This window comes from Odocoileus virginianus, chromosome 21 (genome assembly GCF_023699985.2).
Source record: "Odocoileus virginianus isolate 20LAN1187 ecotype Illinois chromosome 21, Ovbor_1.2, whole genome shotgun sequence".
NCBI classification, from domain to species: Eukaryota; Metazoa; Chordata; class Mammalia; order Artiodactyla; family Cervidae; genus Odocoileus; species Odocoileus virginianus.
The window spans coordinates 17,066,741-17,078,965 of NC_069694.1; positions in this window are offsets into that span (position 1 = coordinate 17,066,741).

Genomic DNA, 12,225 nt, shown 5'->3' on the forward strand with positions numbered 1-12,225 from the left:
CAGAAGTCTAAACTAGTTATGTAAGGGGAACAACATGAAAGAAATTCAGAACAGTGTTTTCAGTTGGCCCATTCTTTGTAAAAGGCTATGTCAACAACATAGATTTATGAAGCCACTGCTACAAAGGGATACCTATTTAGTTCATTCATTGATTTTTTAAAAAATATGATAAAGTGGATCCTGGTTCACAAATACACCACTGAGAATGCTTTGCATCATTATTAAGCAAATATTTAAGACATTTAAATATAAAATAGTTCTTTTCTTTTATGTACATAAAGTTTTTACTTAAAGGAAGCATTTTTTTTTGTAGGTAAAGAGAAACAAACAAAAATATCTCTGGGAGATTTTGTCTGGGGGAAATACTGATGCAAAGAGTTAATAAGAAACAATAGTTTCTGAGACAGATAAAATAATCTAAATCAAAACTAAAAGCTGACTATAGAAATCTCTCAGCATTCCACAGTATTCTCCCCCATTTCTTATGCATGTCACTTGTGCCAGAAGTAGCTAGCTGCTCACTACCACCTATTTTCCTTTCTTCCTTGGAGCAGAAGTAGTCCTCATGTTTCAGTTTCTCTTGGTTTTAGATTTGGCCACATTATAGTTGATAAAATGTTATCAATTTAATATGCATACTTCCAGGCATGGTTCTTAATCACCCTGTTGCCCCCCTCACTCCATGCTACATCTTGTTCCATCCCCCTCTTCTGTGAACGGCCCTGTGGGCACTTTCTCTTTTTTTTCTTTTTTCATTTTTATTGGCTGATCATCACACTGTAGGTTGGATTAGAAAGTATGTGTTGAAGAAGGCAGACACACATAGATCCTTGAATAATATAGTAGATAAGTACTACACTAGAATTATTCAAGCTAGAATTATATTGGATAGCCTATATGAGGAAAACCTTTCTGTTATACTTAATCAATGATAATTTTGGAGTTCTAATTCTAAGAAGTGAACCCATGATAACTAGTAATTAGTATATTTCATTGTTTCTTGATCAGAATCTGGAGGAGACACATAGAAAACATAATCTAATATCAGAACATCTTCAGGAAACAATGAATAAATTATGCATATGTAAATTTACATATATACAACACATATAAGTGAAATTTCTGTCAATAGAATTAAAAATAAAGGCATTATCTGGACAGTACATATTCCCTTAAGTTTCTACCAGATGAGCAAACCTTAATGCACTATCAGGGGACTGGCAGACTGTCCAAAAAGTGTGGCTGTTCACTTATTGCCTAGTCTGATTGAGAAAGCAATGCACCTCCTATCCAGTTAGTCCTTATTTACATAGATGGAAAATATTGAAGCAACCCAAACTGAGTGGACTTTGTCTAAAGCTGAGATAATTTGCCTACCTTGTGTGACTCAAGAGAAAAATTATAGAGCAAGCAGTGTTTCTGCATTTTTACTTTCAACCACACTTTGTCTCTTTCACTGCTTATTAGCACTTCCCACCAGAATTGGTTAAATAGAGAAATCTGAAAATCTGCACTCACCAGTATTGATCTACTAAACTGGTATTCGTCCCATCACCTTTGCTGCCTTGCCTCTATGGCCACGCCACGTCAATCATGTTTTGACTACACCACTCCAGGGCATGGATTCTGATTTGAAAAATGGAACAAACATTGGCGACAATAGATACTAGACTGCATTTACTGAGTGCTCGCAACAGAAAGATGCCTGAAGATGGCATTTTCAAGGCAACATTCACTGTATTTGTTGCTGTAAAGAAAACATCTCCAGTATTAAGAATTCTGTATTGTAAGAAGCTGAAAAACACTCATTAACTAAAATCAATGCTTTCCTTTTCTTCTAAATATTGTTTGCTTTTAGAAAGTGCTGAAACTTTCCACTGTTCACTAAAATGTATCTTTCCTTTGTCAAGTATAAATATTCTGCAAAAGATCTTGCTTAATTATCATTTTGATTATTGTTTCTAAGAATCTCACAGATTTCAGACAAAAGTACTTTTTCTATATTTCATTATAACTAACCCTATTTACAGACTAATATTAGAGTATGCTGCTTTTATGAATTAAAATCTTCGAGTATTACTACATTGTCTTTTTTGCTGTAATTATATTACCAGCATAATTGTCCCTATATATCATTTGTTAGTTTAACTTTTTTGTTGAACACCTATTCTGTGCAAGATATGGTGTTAGAAGCTGAGGATATGAAAATAACATGACACAGACTGATTCCTTATTTGAAAGTGAGCAAAACAAGCTTAAAAGGACTGAGGTGAGACAATGCTGCACATGGGAAGGTCTTATACATGAAAATCTACAGGTTCCCAACAAATTAAAATTAATTGAGGATTTAATTAAATGTCACTGATTTCTGCTATATCTGCTTACCTATTTGTTTGTTTATTTGTGATTGGTAATCTAAGGCCAAGGCATTCTTTCAATTTCTTGAATAATCAAAAATAAATTTGTTTGAGACAAATTAAAGGTAAGTCTTAAAATTTGTTCTCAGAGTTTGTAAACATTCTTCAAAAACATTTGCAATATCATTTGTATGATAGACATTTGCACTTAAAAAGACTGATTCTTTATAAGTTAATATTTATTTTATTATTTATATATAAAACAAAATATTAAATAAAAGCAATCAAATATCTTTTAAATGGAAAATTGTTAGATAGCTGAAGTAATGTGCTTGTTTGAGGGATAAAAAAAGAAAATCTAGACTATTTAGAGCAGACATAGATTCCTTTACTGAATTCTGATCCCAGCTCTGTCACTGTCACTTTTAGTCATTTTAGGCAAATTTGTAAGGCATTTAAAATGTCCACATCGTAAATGAGGGCATTTGATTGTATTCTTTATCTCTTTCCAATGATAAAACTCTGAGATTCAGAATACCTTACCTAGGGGCCTCCTAGGTATTTAGTGCAGTATAGATTTGAGACTCCTTTCTCAAATCTGGGATAATTGATTTGGCATTTCTATTGCAAACACAACTCCAAAGCATAAAATTAAGGTATGAGCAGAATTCTCCACCTTTAGAAATTGAGCTAAAGATTCTAGTTCTCTTTGTATATTGAAGCCTGTTTGACTATAAAACTTTATTTTCAGGATTTGTCCTTTGACAGTTCCAGGGAGCAGGAAAGATTGTCCCTATTCTCTGGATCATAAGTTGTCATAGTTAACTGTGGAATCTCATCCTTTCTTCGGACACCACATTAAGTTTTATGTTCACAGTTTACTGGAGACAGCCCCATGGTTTTATAGTTTGGATTTGGAAATGAAGCTAGAGTTATTTGACTTCCTTACTAAAGAAACATGAGTACTGAAAAGAGCTTATCTTTGGAGTAAGACAGATTTAAGTTCAAATACTATTTTTGCTGCTTATTACCTACCTATTTAAGTGATTTGAAGTATGATAATTGGAAATGAATTTCATGTGGTGATATTAAGAATGAATAAAGTGTTTGATATGTAAACATAAACATTGGTGCCCTCATCCTCTTTGTTAATCTTTCCTTTGTTTGGATTTCTCACTTCACCTATTTTCAGAAAAAAAGTTCTGTGCTATTAAGTATAATCTCTAAATGTTACAAGGTGTTAGAGAGTTATGATAATCCATTCTCTCATTACTACTGCCTTCTCAGCTTTATGTCTAAGGAAGCACACATCCTAGGAACCACCAAATAATGTGATCGATAAGGGATCAAGCTCCAAAATTTACAAACAGCTCATGATGATTAGCAGCATCAAAACAAAAAAACCCACTAAAAAAATGGGCAGAATACTTAAATAGACATTTGGAGACAATAGGCACATGAAAAGATGTTCAGCACCACTAATTATTAGAGATGGAAATCAAAACTGCAATCAGGTATCACATCACACCAGCCAGAATGGCTGTTATAAAAAAAAATCCACGAACAATAAATGCTGGAAAGGTTGTGGAGAAAAGGGAACACTCTTGCACTGTTGGTGGGAAGGTAAATTGTTGCAGCCACTATGGGAAGCTGTATGGAGATTCCTTTAAAAACTAGGAATAAAACTACCATATGACCCAGCAATCCTACTCTATGACTTTGACATACTGAACACTTTTTTCAGTTCCTTTTTTTCTTTTTTGTAATGCAATAAAATTATTTAGTAATTTTATGAGTCAGGCTTAAAAACAGAATATCAGGGGCTCCCAAGTTTTACCATATACTGTCTTTGTGACAATGGGCAAATTACTTCACCTTTATTGATTCATATTTCTCATCTTAAAGTGTGATGAAAGTAGGATAAATGTGATAGTCATGTGAGGATTAAGTGAATTAATATACATAATGTATTAGCACTATAATGCACACTGTATATCATAGTACTTTTATTATCAAACAAATTGCTTTCACATTTACTCTTAATGAATTGTATTGATACATGTTTTGATTTGCTTTTTTCCTAGTAGATAATAAGTGTTAGAAAGGTAAGGGTTTGTCCATAGTCCTATATCACAGAATGTAGAAGTGCCTGATACATGTTTAAATATATACTAAATAAGGTAAATGAGTAAGTGAATTTCAATTTATCAAAATTACCTTAAAGAATGACAGTTATTGCTTACATAATAATAATTTAATGACAATAGCACAATTGTTTATTAGTCATTTACTATGTGCTATCTTTATCTTCATTGTTTAAGAGAAACCCTAGAAGAACCTTAGAAGTGGTTATCACTATTATTCCCATTTTAGATCTGAGGAATCTGGCATTCAAAAAGATGAAGCATAAATTCTTCAATATTGCTTACTAAATGTTGAAGCCAGAATTTATGCCCAAGTCAATTAGGATTTATAAACAAACTGTGATTTTGCTCTCATTGACAAGGAATATGCTTATTTTTTAGATTTCTACAGAGATATTTAAGCTATAACATATAGTAATTGAATTGAAATTAAAATTGTCATTTCAAAATATAAAGCTTAATATGTTTTCAGATATGAAGTTGTATGTATATCTCAACACACAGCAAAGGGGACTCAAGACAGCATCAAAGGGAGAAGCAACTGCTAAACTTTAAGAAAAAGAGTTTCATTGATTTTCATCCTGGCTGAAGGCCATTTTGAAATAAGCTGGTATGTAGCTCATAAAACATACAAGGAAAAAACCAAACAATCAGAGGACCAAGTTGAAATTATCCAACAGTCAGAACTTTTCAGGAGGAAAAATATAGTGCACCATCAACTATAGGTAGGGATGAATTATTTTCTACCTGATAAGGAAACAAATCAAATGTCCATTTATTTTCAGATGTAATTGATGTTTATGTATTAAAGAGATACATTTTTTTTCTGATCTTTTTTCCAGAATGGAAATTTAAACCAAAATAAAATTGTGAGATTCTGATGCCAAATTTATAATAACATATTTATCAAAAGTTTGTTTTTACTTTATCTCATAGAAAAGGAATTTATAAAATCATAAAAAAAAAAACTGACAGTCACCTTAAAGAGTAAAAAAACTGAATGAAGAAGAGCCATAGTCAGATATGACAGTCTAATTGAATTATTGTCTAATAAGTTGCATAAAACTTTACTGAAAATTTAAAATGAAACATTATTTTTAAAAGAAACTTTAGAAATTATGTAGTTAAAGCATGTTAAACATTTTAAATCAATTACACTATGACATAAAATTAAAAGCAAACATCCTATAAATTTGTAGAGATTTATGAAAAGATATAAGAAAATAGAGAGTAAAATATATTCATTCAACATCCAGCAAATACTTATTAACTATCATGTAGCAAACAACATGCCAGGGTAAGAGTGATGATTTCTCTATTTTTAGAGTGTACGGTCTAGTCAAGATTAGGCAATATTACCAGTGATTCAAGATAAGGAAGAAAAGCTATAGACAATAATAAATAGTAAGACAGTTTTCATAGTAGAGCACAAAATTCAGAAATTTAGGATAGATTTTTTTGGTTATCTTTTATTTGCCTTGTATATCTCTTTCTTTCTTTCTTTTTCTTTCTTTCTTTCTTTCTTCTTTCTTTCTTTCTTTCTTTCTTTCATTTATTTTTGTTGGATTATAGGTACCCTTTCAAGATATGAGCCAAATCTGGGAAAAAGAGAAGCTACTGATTGATAAATTGTGTACAACTTTTATATATAGAATTTAAATGCCAATAAATCAGAATTTAATGAAAATCACTAAAAATATAGAACCAATCATGAAAAAGCTTTAGTGAGTTATATCAAGTCTCTGAGCAGCACAGTTTCAAAAATTGTTTTATGTACAAAACACTCCAAAATATGCAGCCCTCACATAGTTGAAATCAAGAAGATGGAAAAATGAATCTGTGGCATATGAATGTTTATTGAGAATACACCTTTCTTTTTTCATCTCTCCATATCTATTATCTATCATATATCTATCATCTATCATTATCCATCTATTTGTTCATCTATTTATCTATCTATTACTTATTTAAAATAAATTTAGGTGTGATTTTCAGCATATGCAAGAACAGTATGGGTGCCACTGTGTTACCCCAGTGTGGGTTGCCTGTGTTATTCACATGGTCTTTCCAGCCAAGGCATATAGAATCCTGAGTAATCACACACTCAAAACCCAGAGACCACAGATCTTCACAAATCCATTAGGTCAGTTTTTCTCAAAGTTGTTTACATTGTGCTACACAATAGAAATGACACAATGGGATACTGGATTTGGTATTTCTACTTTTACAAGGTTTGCAGAAAAGACTTTTTGTTTTATAATAAACTAAATCCAGTTTTGAGAAATACATTAATATTTAATTTGCTACAAGTTTTAAAGTAAAATACTCTTAAAATTTTAATGAGAAAAATGTGCTTACATCAGTGAGCATGACTTTTTTCTTAATTTTTGAAGTAGTTATTTGTAACATCTGATTAAACATTTTTAATAATGATATCTTAAAAACTTTACAAGACACTGTTAACAACAACAAAACAGATAAATGTAGAAAACTAAAAAAATGGGTTATGAAAGCAAATTTAATTTTCCAAAGATACTTGTGATCATTTCAAAGTTGATAGTCTTTGAATTTTTAGTTAAATAATCTAATAATAATTCCTTTCCTTTCACTGATAGATGTAATGTTAAAATTTTTGGCTATTAGAAGGATAGATTGAAAGCAAGTCTGCATTTCAAAAGATCATTGACTCTCTAAGGTCAGAGTAAGCAGGCCTTGTTATTCTGTCACTAGACCTTTAGCTTTGCTGTCACTAGAGAGGCTTTAGAGACAGACAGAAGTATCTAATAAGTGTGAATTCAGCCATTCAAGTGAATTAGCTAGAGCTTTGTCAACCCCCTCACTCGAACAGGTGGCTCTGCATCCTACATAGCACATCCCTCAACACCTGTGTTTCAAGAAAGAGGACCAGCTTCCAGGGCTTGAGAACATGCTCTAACCCTCAGAATAAGTTGTCTAAGGTCACACATATACTGACAAAACAAAAGATTTTATTGGAAGGAGCATCCGGGTGGAGAGCAGCAAGGGAAGGGAACCCAGAACTGCTGTGCTATGTGACTCACAGTCTCAAGTTTTATGATAACAGGGTTAGTTCCCGGGTTGTCTCTGGTCATTCACCTTTTCTCGACCCACATTTGGTCTAATTCAGGGTCACCCCTGGTGGTGTGCACATTTTCCAGCCAAGATGGAATCCAATGTGAGGATTTCTGGGAGGTTGGTAGGACAAATTATCACTTCCCATCCTCTGGCCAGTCTTAAATTTTTCTGGTTAGTTTCCAGTGGCAGCACCTCATTCTTTGTTGAAATCTTCTGCTGTGAGATCACTCAGGCAAGTGGATATCACTAAGCCTGGTCAAGGAGAGTGGTTTCAGTCAACAGTTCCCTAACACCTGGACCAAGGAACTGTCCAAAAGCTCCATGGCCACCTTGTGAACTGATTGGACAGGGGGGCAAGATGAGGCTGGCTGCTGGAGCACGTAGATCACTGCTGCAGAGTATGCAGAATATCCCAGTGTATTAGATGTTGCTCATCCTTGCCCACTGGGACAGCTGAAAGTACCCTCAGACTGCGCCAACACTGACCAGCACTCACAGAATTCAATAGCTGGGGTCACACTTGTAACTCACTTGGGATCAATTTGAGGGAAAGTTTCATTGAAGAGGAAGCTCTATGAGAAAACATACTTGGGGGGGGTGGCCCCAAGATGGTGGAGGAATAGGATGGGGAGACTACTTTCTCCCCCACAAATTCATCAAAAGAGCATTTGAACCCTGGATAATTCCACAAAACAACTTCTGAATGCTGGCAGAGGACATCAGGCACCCAGAAAGGCAGCCCATTGTCTTCGAAAGGAGGTAGGACAAAATATAAAAGATAAAAATAGAGACAAAAGAGGCAGGGACAGAGATCCATCAGGGGAAGGGAGTCTTAGAAGAGAAGTTTCCAAACACCAGGAAACACTCTCACCAGCGGGTGTGTGGAGAATCTTGGAATCTCAGAGGGCAACATAACTGGGAGAGAAAATAAATAATAAATAAATAAATAAATAAAACCCACAGATTACATGCCTAATGGCAACTCCCAGCACCACCAGCAAGCAGGGGCTGAACTAGGAGGCAGGGGCTTCATTGCTTAGGGTAAGGACTGGGCCTGAATGCCCTGAGGGCAATCTGAGGGAACTAAGGTGAGATAGCAGCCCAAACTCTGGCATAGCCAGAGAAAGAGAGAGAGAAAAAAAAAAAAAAAAGACAGTGAGAGAGAGAGAGAACTATCCTGTGAAAAGCCCTAACCTGAGGCACTGCCAGGCTCGCTCACAGAACAAACGACTGAGCAAACAGCCGAGGAGAGCTAGCAGGCTGCTCATCGGCCCTCCTCCTCTGGGACAAGCAGGCCGGGGGGTGGGTAGGGGGCAGGTGGGGTGGGTAGCCAGAGCCAGAAAGGGGCAATTGCGGCCCCAGAGAGGCATCCTCTACCAAACTGCAAGCAGACTCCATTGCTAACCAAGAGTTCTTGGGATTCTGGACAGTTGACATCTGCCGGGAGGGCCACAGCCAGAGATCAGCTCCCCAGAAGAGACACGGTACACCTGAGAAGGTGTGCCAGTTGTACACGTAGCAGAAAACCGAGCGACTGGGACGGGGGAGGCGATAAGATGCACTACCCACCTGGGGGTGACTGCACTCGCCAAGCACCTGGTCACCTGAGCTGCTGGGGCCTGGGAAGGGCACAAAACGCAGGCCCAACCGAGTCTGCGTCTTTGGGGAGTACCTGAGAACCTGAACCTGAGCGGCTTAGACCTGGAAAGTGCACGCAACCCAGAGCCTGCTTCAGAGAGTTCCTGGCAGGGCAACTTAGAGTCTGAGCAGTGTAGATGTTGTGAGCGGGGCAAACCCAGTGCGGCTGAGACACGGTGAGCACTCCCTACACATGCCAGTGATATTTGTTTCCAGTGTTCCTCTGTTCCAACCACACAACTGAACAAGTGAGCCTAAATAAGTGACCACCTTCACCCCCTTGTGTCAGGGCAGAAATCAGACACTGAAGAGACCAGCAAACAGAAGAAGCTAAAATAAACAGAGGGAACCACTTTGGAAGTCACAGGTGCAGCATATTAAAAACCTGCAGTTAGCACTGATTGGAAGAGGCCTATAGATTTTGAGAAGTATAAGTCAGATCAAGGAACTATCTGAAACTGAACTGACCCCACACTGTCCACAACAGCTCCAGAGAAATTCCTAGATATATTTTTACTATTATCATTTTTTAAATTTTTTAAAAGATTTTTTAAAATTTTTAAGTCCTCTATTATTACTTTAATTTTCATTTTTATAGTCTACTATTACCTTGCAAATAAAAAATACCCTATTTTTAAAGCAAACTTCATATATATATTTTATATTTTGTGTGGTATTATATATTATGTGTGGTATATTATATTATATTTGTATTTTCAAGAGTCTAACCTCTACTCTAGATTTTAATCTTTGCTTTTTTGTATTTGTTATCAATTTTGTACCTTTAAGAACCCAATCTTCAGTACCCATTTTTACTTGGGAGTGTGATTACTGGCTTGATTGCTCTCTCCCCCTTTGACTCTCCTTTTTCTCCACCAGGTCGCCTCTATCTCCTCCCTCTCCCTTCTCTTCTCTACCCAACTCTGTGAATCTCTTTGTGTGTTCTGGGCTGTGGAGAACACTTAGGGAACTGATTACTGGCTGGATCTGTCTCTCTCCTTTTGATTCCCCCTTTTCTCCTCCTGGTCACCTCTGTCTCCTGCCTCCCTCTTCTCTGTGTAACTCTGTGAACATCTCTGAGGGGTTCAGACTGTGGAGAGCACATAGGGAATTGATTACTGGCTAGCTTGCTTTCTCTCCTTTTGATTCCCCCTCTTCTCCTCCTGGTCACCTCTATCTCCCTCCTCCCTCTTCTCTTCTCCATGTAACTCTGTGAACCTCTCCGGGTGTCCCTCACTGTGGAGAAACTTTTCATCATTAACCTAGATGTTTTATCATCAGTGCTGTATAGATGGAGAAGTCTTGAGGCTACTGTAAGAATAAGACTGAAATCCAGAGGCAGGAGGCTTAAGTTCAAAACCTGAGAACACCAGAGAACTCCTGACTCCAGGGAACATTAATCAATAAGAGCTCATCCAAAAGCCTCCATACCTACACTGAAACCAAGCACCACCCAAGAGCCAACAAGCTCCAGAGGAAGACATACCAGGCAAATTCTCCAGCAACACAGGAACATAGCCCTGAGCTTCAACATACAGGCTGCCCAAAGTCATACCAAACCCACTGACATCTCAAAACTTCCTACTGGACACTTCATTGCACTCCAGAGAGAAGAATTCCAGCTCCACCCACCAGAACACTGACACAAGCTTCCCTAACCAGGAAACCTTGACAAACCACCTGTCCAACCCCTTCCCACCATGAGGAACCTCCACAATAAAGAGGAACCACAAACTGCCAGAATATGGAAAGGCCACTCCAAACACAGCAATCTAAAACAAGCTGAAAAGGCAGAGAAATACTCAGCAGGTAAAGGATCAGGATAAATGCCCACCAAACCAAAAGATAGGAAGAGATAGGAAATCTCCCTGAAAAAGAATTCAGAATACTTATAGTGAAAATGATCTAAAATCTTGAAAACAATATACAGTTACAGATAAATAGCCTGGAGACAAGGATTGAGAAGATGCAAGAAATGTTTAACAATGACCTAGAAGAAATAAAAAAAGGAGTCAATATATAATGAATAATGCCATAAATGAGATAAAAAACACTCTGGAAGGAATCAACAATAGAACAACAGAGGCAGAAGATAGGATAAGTGAGGTAGAAGATAGAATGGTAAAAATAAATGAAGCAGAGAGGAAAAAAGAGAGAAAGAATTAAAAGAAATGAGGAAACCTCAAAGACCTCTGGGACAATGTTTAACACCCCAACATGTGAATCATAGGAGTCCCAGAAGAAGAAGACAAAAAAAAAAAAAAAAAAAGACCATGAGAAAATACTTGAGGAGATAATAGTTGAAAACTTCGCTAAAATGGGGAAGGAAATAGTTACACAAGTCCAAGAAACCCAGAGAGTCCCAAACAGGATAAACCCAAGGCGAAACACCCAAGACACATATTAATCAAATTAACAAAGATCAAACATAAAGAACAAATATTAAAAGCAGCAAGGGAAAATAACACACAAGGGGATTCCCATAAGGATAAGAACTGATCTTTCAGTAGAAACTCTTCAGGCCAGAAGGGAATGGCAAGACATACTTAAAGTGATGAAAGAGAAAAACCTACAAGCCAGATTACTGTATCTAGCAAGGATCTCATTCAAATATGAAGGAGAAATCAAAAGCTTTACAGACAAGCAAAAGCTGAAAAAATTCAGCACCACCAAACCAGCTCTCCAACAAATGCTAAAGGATCTTCTCTAGACAGGAAACACAGAAAGGGTGTATAAACTCGAACCCAAAACAATAAAGTAACTGGTAACAGGATCATACTTATCAATAATTACCTTAGATGTAAATGGGTTGAATGCCCCAACCAAAAGACAAAGACTGGCTGAATGGATACGAAAACAAAATCCCTATATATGCTATCTACAAGAGGCCCACCTCAAAACAAGGGACACATACAGACTGAAAGTGAAGGTCTGGGAAAAGATATTCCACACAAATAGAGACCAAAAAAAGCAAGAGTAGCAGTACTCATATC